The 7,588-nt window shown below is 48.5% G+C and overlaps 1 protein-coding gene across 2 annotated transcripts in view; it reads left to right on the top strand.

The window, feature by feature from the left end:
* The first annotated feature begins 1,337 nt into the window (after positions 1 to 1,337).
* Positions 1,338 to 7,588, top strand: part of CREB1 (cAMP responsive element binding protein 1) — a 36,088-nt gene continuing 29,837 nt past the window's right edge. The window contains exon 1 of one of the 2 annotated variants that reach the window (XM_050340641.1): positions 1,338 to 1,541. The gene's annotated coding sequence lies outside the window, so the exon portion shown is untranslated. The remainder of the gene's footprint in view (positions 1,542 to 7,588) is intronic. The other variant, XM_050340642.1, reaches the window with a different exon arrangement.

Here is a 7,588-nt window from a genome sequence, read left to right as displayed (position 1 = left end):
CCCCCAGGGATCAGTGTTGGGTCCAGTCCTATTCAATATCTTTACTGATGATGTGGATGAGGGGATTGAGTGTGCCATTAGCAATTCACAATAACACAAATTTGGGAGGAAGTGTCAATCTGCTGGAGGACAGGAAGGGTCTGCAGAGGGGATCTGAATAGGCTGGATTAGTGGGCCGAGACCAAAGGCATAAAGCTGAACAAGATGAAGTGCCAGGTCGTGCACTTGGGTCACAATAACCCAGATCCTGCTATGAGCTGGGGGCACAGTGGCTGGAAAAGTGCCTGGTAGAAAAGCACCTGGAGGTGTTGGTTGACAGCAGCTAAACATGAGCCAGCAGTGTGTCCAGGTGGCCAAGAAGGCCAGTGAGATCCTGGGCTGTGTCAGGAATAGTGTGGCCAGCAGGACCAGGGCAGTGGTTCTCACCATGCCCTCAGCACTGGTGAGGCCACACCTCGAGTACGGTGTCCCGTTCTGGGCCCCTCAATTCAGGAAGGACATTGAGGGGCTGGAGCGTGTCCAAAGGGCAGTGAAACCAGTGAAGGGTCTGTAGCACAAGTCCTGTGAGGAGAGGCTGAAGGAGCTGGGGTTGTTTTAGCCTGGAGGAGACTTGGGGGTGGGCCCATCATCCCCAACTATCTGAAAGGAGGTTGTAGCCAGGTGGGCATCAGCCTCTTCTCCCAGATAGCAAGTGACAGGACAAGAGGACATAGTCTTAAGCTGCACCAGGGGAGGTTTAGGTTGGACATTAGGAAGAATTTCTTAACAGAAAGGGTGATTAGACATTGGAACCGACTACCCATGCGGGTGGTGGAGTCACCAGCCCTGGAGGGTTTGAATGAAGACCGGATGTGGCACTCAGTGCCACGGTCCGGTTGGCAGGGTCGCGTTCGGCCGCGGTTTGGATGATCTCAGAGATCTCCTCCAGCCCGTGCCTTCGCCGAACCGGGGCGGGGGGGGCTGCGCCCCAGGAGGTCCCGGGGGTGCCGGGCGCGCGCTGGGGCACGCGCCCTCGGGTCCCCTCGGCCCCTCCGTGAGCGCTCGGGACGCTTCGGCCGCGCGCGCGCCCAGCGCGGGGTGGGGGTGTTCGGAAGCGCGCGCGCCCCACGCCCCCGCAGAGCCCCACTCGGGGCTTCCCGCGCGTGGCCGCCCCGGGGCGGAAGCGCCGCTCGCGCCTTCCCGCCGCCCGCTCGGCTCTTTCCGCCTCCCCCTCCGGGGCGCTCGTTCGTTTCCGAGGCCGCTCGGCTATTTCCGCAGGGGCCGGCGGCGCGCTCGGCCGTTCCCGCCGCCTGCCGGGCGCTCGGCGGTTTCCGTAAGCGCTCGGCGGTTTCCGTGCGGGGCCGGGCGCGCTCGGCGCTTGCTCCCTGGCTGGCGCTCCTCAGTCGGCCGCTGCCTGCCTGTCGCCGGGCTGGGAGCGCCTGTGTGTGTGAGTGACGCGGCGGAGGTGTAGTTTGACGCGGTGTGTTACGTGGGGGAGAGAATAAAACTGCGGCGAGATCCCAGGCGCGAACGAAAGCAGTGACGGAGCAGCCTGGTAACCGGTAAGAGGAGGACGGCGCCCAGCAAACAGGGGCGGGGGGGAGGGAAGGAAATGGAGCCCGGCGGGGACCAGGGGAGCCGCCGGGCGGCAGGACGCGGGGGCCCGGCCGCGCACCGCCCGCGGGAGGGGCGCCCGCCTTAAAGATGGAGCCGAGCCCTGCAACATCCCCGCCGCCGCCGCGCCGCGAACAAAGGATAATGGCGGATGGGAGCCGGCCCGGCGGCGGCCGCCACGGCCGGGCGGCGGCTCTGCCGGCAGCCAGCGGCGGCGCTCAGCGCGGCGGGGAAGGGGCGCCGCGCCCCCCGGCCCCCGGAGGAGGCGGCGGAGGACGACGACGAGGGGGAGCGGCGGCGGGGGGCGGCCGCGCTCCCGCCCGCGCCCCTCCCCGCCCCGCCGGCTGCGCTCCGGCTCCCGCTCCCCGCGGCCGCCCCCGGCCCCGCCGGGCTCTGGGACCCTCCCGCGGGGCCGCCGCGGGCCCCCCGCGCCCGCCGGAGCTCCGCTCGCCCGGCGCCCCGGGCGCGCCGCACGGATAAACAAACAGACTCCCGCCGCGATGGACACGAGGGCGCGGGGCGCTCCCCGGCGCCGTGACGAGAAGCCTTTAATAAAAATCTGTGCTCGGAAGCTGGGGCAGCGCTTGGTCTGGTGGTTCGCTCTCACTCCGTCTCCGGGAGGCCGCGCCGGGCAGCGGGGCTCGGTCACCCAACACCGCGCTCCGGGCGGGACCCGCGGGCACAGCCCGAGCCCGGCGCGCAGGTCACGTACCAGGGATACGGTTCCCTCCGGCCGCGCCGCTTCTCCCCTGGCAGTATTTTTAACCCAAAGTGAACTTGAGCCTGGCCGCGGCTGGTAAATCTCGGTTTGGGATTTGCTTTTGCCAGTTTTCCACAGACTCGGGTGCTGCACAGCGAGCAGGATTTGACCTCTATGCCAGCTTTAGTAGCAAATGTCAGCTCAGCTGCCTTTTTCCACCTTACACCAGCTTTGCCTTGCTGCAGCTGTGGGGCGCTTTTTTTCCCATTTTCTCGCCTAGAGTATAAGACAGTGTTTTGACTTTATTTCTGCTTTCAAGTCCTGGATATCTGCATTTTTGTGTACTGTAGTAAGTAAAAACGACATGGCAGTCTCAAAAAACTTTTTAAGCAAAAGTTGTTACACCTCCTAGACATATACAAGGATAGGAAATTTTTATTTGTAATACGACTTTTCTTCTTGAAACAGTTTTTAAATTTTTGTTTCTCCCTCTTAAAAATTGAAATACTTGCACATAATCTACTTCTGGAATAACACTTGTTTTGTTTTTTGTTTTTTTCCTGGGGTTAGAAACAAGTTCCCTAGTTCTTAAATAAAGGATCAGAGACTTATTTAGGAATATCACATATCTGTGTTTAGCCCCATTGTGACCACTGAGCACTGTTTCAGAATACAGGAATTTTGAGACTCGCATCCTTTCCCTGGATCAACAAATGTGGATTTATACAGTAAAATACAAAGTCACTGAAATAGGTTGTTATTCAAAATGAGTATTTGCCATTCCCGTGTGTAGATAGGTCTGTTTTCTTTGTATATGAAGTTCTGTTTTCTGTCACTTTCACCACCACTTTTGAAATGAAGGCCAAAAGTGCTCTACATCACTCTGAATAATACCAACATGAGAAGAGGGTTTCTGAAGTTGTAATTGATTAATAGACATCTAATGACTTTAGTAAGCAGTATAGCTGTTGATAGTGATTAAAGAGAGCATAAGCATTGATGTATTTCATTCATTCTTGCTTTGATGGAATATACACTACATTTTAAATACAAAAATGGGACAGAAAATCCTTGTTGTCTTTTTGTAGTTTAAGAAACACAACATTTTATTTTATTCTATTTCATAATAGAGTGGAAGACTTAGATCCATATTTTTTGACACAGATCTCTGCATTTCCTCACCAACTTTGTAACCTCACAGGTCAGAGAGAAAAGGGCACGAAGAGTTGGTTGTTTATGTGCTAAGTATCACTTACAGGTGACCTAAAATGAAATAGTTGCACGTAGGAAAGAAGAATGTAATAATTTTTAATGCCTTCATATAATTGATAGAGCACTGGTATTAGATTAGTACTCTCAGCATGGTGTCTGGATCTGTAATAAATGGGCTGCATCTGAGTTTTTTTCCTCCCATACTTCTGGTGATAAAAAAAAGAAAGAAAGAAACAAGCAAAAAAACAAAAAAACCAAGCCCAAAGGTCTGAAAGGAGAGATGAGTTTGCTGATATAGAAAATTTAGGAGCATCTCATTTAGACTGTCAAGTCATCAGACTGTCTGTTTCTTGGAAACCTGCACCAGCAAAGCTATTGCTGGTACTGATGTCAAATATAAAATATTCTGTAGATCTTATTCTGCTAAGTAACTGTTCTGCTGCAGTAAGAAGCAAACAGCCTCTTCTTACCTAAGTGCAGCTACAGCTCTGTAGGTGCAGATTTTGATAGCAGACAAGGCCCTCACTAGGAATTTGTTGGCACCCTTTTGAAACAAATGGGATATTCACACTTCACCTCTATTTTCGGATCTCTGGAAGCAAGTGGGGATCAGTTACTCATGCCACACTTCTCAAGGCTTTTGTGCAGTGAGAAGGCCGTGCTAGCTTTCTGCCACCAATCTAACTAAAGTTAGTTTCATGGGACGTGACAGCAATCCTCATCTACAGAAACAACCCTGCTGAATTTGGTTCAAGCTCCCAGGTGCCCTACCTACATACAGTTCAGGTTTCGTGACTAGGCAGTGATTTTTTTTTTCCTCTGAATCAAAAATTGTGTTGATTCATCTGCAGTCTGTGAGGTCATATTTCATGGTGATTATGAAACTTGAACAGCCTGCCATTAATGATCTATGTACATCACCCAGCATTAAGGCATTGATACCTATTTTGTTCTTCAAAACTTTTAAATCACTTGATTATACTGCAATTAAAAAGGTGAGTGAGAACAAATACAGCACCTTCCATTTTTCCACGTTTCTAAAACAGCCATATCAGCTGTGCAGGAGGTGAAGATGTGCCAGGCTCTAGTTGGTAAAAAAAGCACTTGAAAACAGCCAAGGATTTTCTCTTTTTTTTTTTTTTTTTTCCTGGCAGTGCTAGATATAGAGTATTATGTGTGAAGTGGAAAGAACTAGGTGGTGTAAGAGCCACTTAAAGGTGAGAGAGTAAAGAATTTGGAGGAAGCATGTCCCTGTTTGCATGCATGTATATGGTTTATGTAACATTTAAACATACACATACATACAAGTTTAAAGCAGCACCGATGCTTGTTGGGTACTCACAATGATTTTGAGCAAAGTGCAGAGGGGTACAGGAGAGATTATCTTAAGATAATAAGCATTCCTATTTTTCTCCTGAGAATATTTTGAGATTTGATGTTTGTCATAAATTAAGGCCATTAGGTTAAAGATGGAAAAATAGTTCCAAAGATAGGAAAGTCCTGCCAATTGCTGTTCTAGATTTTGTTACTTTTCAGTTGTTCTCTGACAAAGACTACACTAGCTACTTCAGACACAGTTGCAGGAAGCTTTATTTATAGTGAACTATTTTGAAGCTACCTTCATGCAGGAAACTGAAAGAAAAATGTCTACCCTTGATGTTTTCACGCTTTTTGGAGGGGAGACTTCAAGTGATGTGTAAAAATCTCTGATCCTCTAAGTGTTGTTCTGTGATAGCTTGTTTGGTCAATGAGATTATTAGGAAATCTTTTTTCCCCTGCATTTGGAAGAACTAAAGCTGGGTTGTATCTTCCTCTTTTGGCAGAAACTTTTTCAGATAGATTTCTAAACTTAGAAAACAGCAGGTAGCCTGAGAAATCCAGGAATTTTTGATGCTTATCTACTGCCTGATGAACTGAAACTATAGTTACACATAAGATTTTTTGGCAGTAATATTGGCCAAAGGCATCGTCCATGTCTTTTCCATTGGACTGGCACAAATGCTTGGACTCTTGCAAGGGGAAATGATCCAGCCGGGTGAGGGGTACAGAGCCTGGTTCTTTTTCACCTGCATCATTCCCTCCTCTCATTGCTGCATAGATGTACAGTAGCTGTACCAGCATAATCAGAGAAAGGGATGGGACTGGAATCAGCAGGGAGATAAGGGCAGCTCAAACAGCTGTGCTGCTAAATGAGAAAGTGCAGCCTACATCAAAATGTTTAAATTATCACTGTGTTAATATACTTATTTACTTGGCTTAAACACCAGTCCTGTAGGTTTTTTTTAGCAACTGCTATGTGAACTTCCTTTTTTTTTTTTTATTCTTCAAATGTTTTAGTCTAACTTCTCTGCAGCTGTTTGCTGCAATATTTTATAGTCATCTCTTCAGAAACTCCACAGCCTCCTGTGAAATTTTGGCTCCAATATTTAGATACACTTTTCTGGTAGATGGTACCCTAAATCTCTCATTCTCTACTGCTATTCTAATATCAACTGGATTTTGCTTTCCCTTGCACCTTTCCTAGGGCTTGAATGTAAAATCTTTTCTCATTGGGCTTGTCTTTTATATCCCTTGGAATAATGGATGGGAAGCGTTCTTTTCTTGCCTTTTTTCTAATGACACTTTGTCTGGCTCTGTGTAGCTGGCCTGGCTTCAGACTCCTCTGGGCCCTGTCCATTCCTCCAAGTGGCATGCAATATGAGCAGGATTTGTAAATGTATGCCTTTGTAGATTTTAGAGATCTTTCTCTTGAAAAAAAAGCCTAGGGCATTACTGTAGATGGAGTACCTCTGCCCTCTTTGTGAAACTCATCCAGATTTTCCTCTTGTGCTGATAGGAAAATTCTGGGGAATGCAAAGGGAGGGAAGATGTGAAAAGGGGCACTGTACACTAATGCCACAGCATAATATCAACAAAAGTTGTCTGTTGCTGTGGTTTCATCTGAGCTGATAAAACTGTACGCAGGTCTCCAGAGACAGACATCTTAGTCCCTCCTTTTCTTCTGCTCCTGGTTGTGTGGTGTTCGACCATCCCTCACGTTGGCTGTAGTGTTGATTGTATGTAAAATCTAATGAGCCAGTTCAAGTCACTAACCCAGGAGAGAATTGGGCTTTTTTGTTAGGTTAGTTTTCTTCTGCATGAGGGAACTGAATTGGTTGGTGATTGGGTTGCTGTTTGCACCAACAGCAGTGCAGATTCACAGAGGGACTGTAGGGAAAGGAAGGAAGGGGACACAACTTTCTCCTTTCAGCAGCAGAGAGCTGAGTCAGGAGACCCATCCTGGGGAACTGCAGCACCTCCGTGATTTGGAATGAAAGAAGAAAGAGCTGGGCTCTGTCCATGGTGATCAGAGCCACATCAGTTTGTCTTTGCAGCTAGGAAGCCTAGAACACAGTAAGTGTCTCAGCTGAAGAAAAAACAACAAAAGAACACCCAAGTGAGAGGAAAGTTTCCTTTTTTAAAAGCCTGGTGACATCTGTGTGGTTGAACTATCTACTCCTTATCAGAGGCAGGTTTCAGTCTTCTGAAGAGGTTGGATCAGTGTACCTGTTAGGTCCTTTTCATTATGAGGAGCCCAGTCAACTGGGGACAATTACGTAATATATATCTTAAACCAAGCCCAAGTTAAATAAGAAGCTCCAGAAGGGGTCCAGGTCCAACACTTTGGTGTAAATCCTGTCAGTCAGCCAAAGGCCCCTGGGCGGTGAGCTCACTGGAGTTTCACTGTTACTACAAACTGATAAATGCCTTGGCCTGTGTTCTGGATTTTAAAATAATAGTGGTGGCTGAAACTACGAGCAGGAAGGTTGTAGCAGGAAGGTTGTAGCGTAAGGTTAATGTGGTGTGTCTAACCAGTGCACATTATCCTGGGCTGGGTGGAGGAAGAAGTATGTTACCTGCTGCAAACAGCTGCTCTGTCAGCATTGTGGCTGTTTGAAAAATGCATCTCTCTGCCCAATCCTCAGAAACCTAATGTTGACTATACAAAAAATAATCATCTTAATTTCAGCCTCCCACTCTAAAGCAGAGTCATCAGTACAACAATAATAATCAAATTACAGAATATAGGTGTTTTCAGCATCT

This window comes from Myiozetetes cayanensis, unplaced genomic scaffold, assembly GCF_022539395.1.
Source record: "Myiozetetes cayanensis isolate MyiCay16 unplaced genomic scaffold, myiCay2020 scf9, whole genome shotgun sequence".
NCBI lineage: Eukaryota > Metazoa > Chordata > Aves > Passeriformes > Tyrannidae > Myiozetetes > Myiozetetes cayanensis.
Note: the sequence above shows the minus strand (reverse complement) of the source record. Positions and strands in the feature narration are given on the sequence as shown.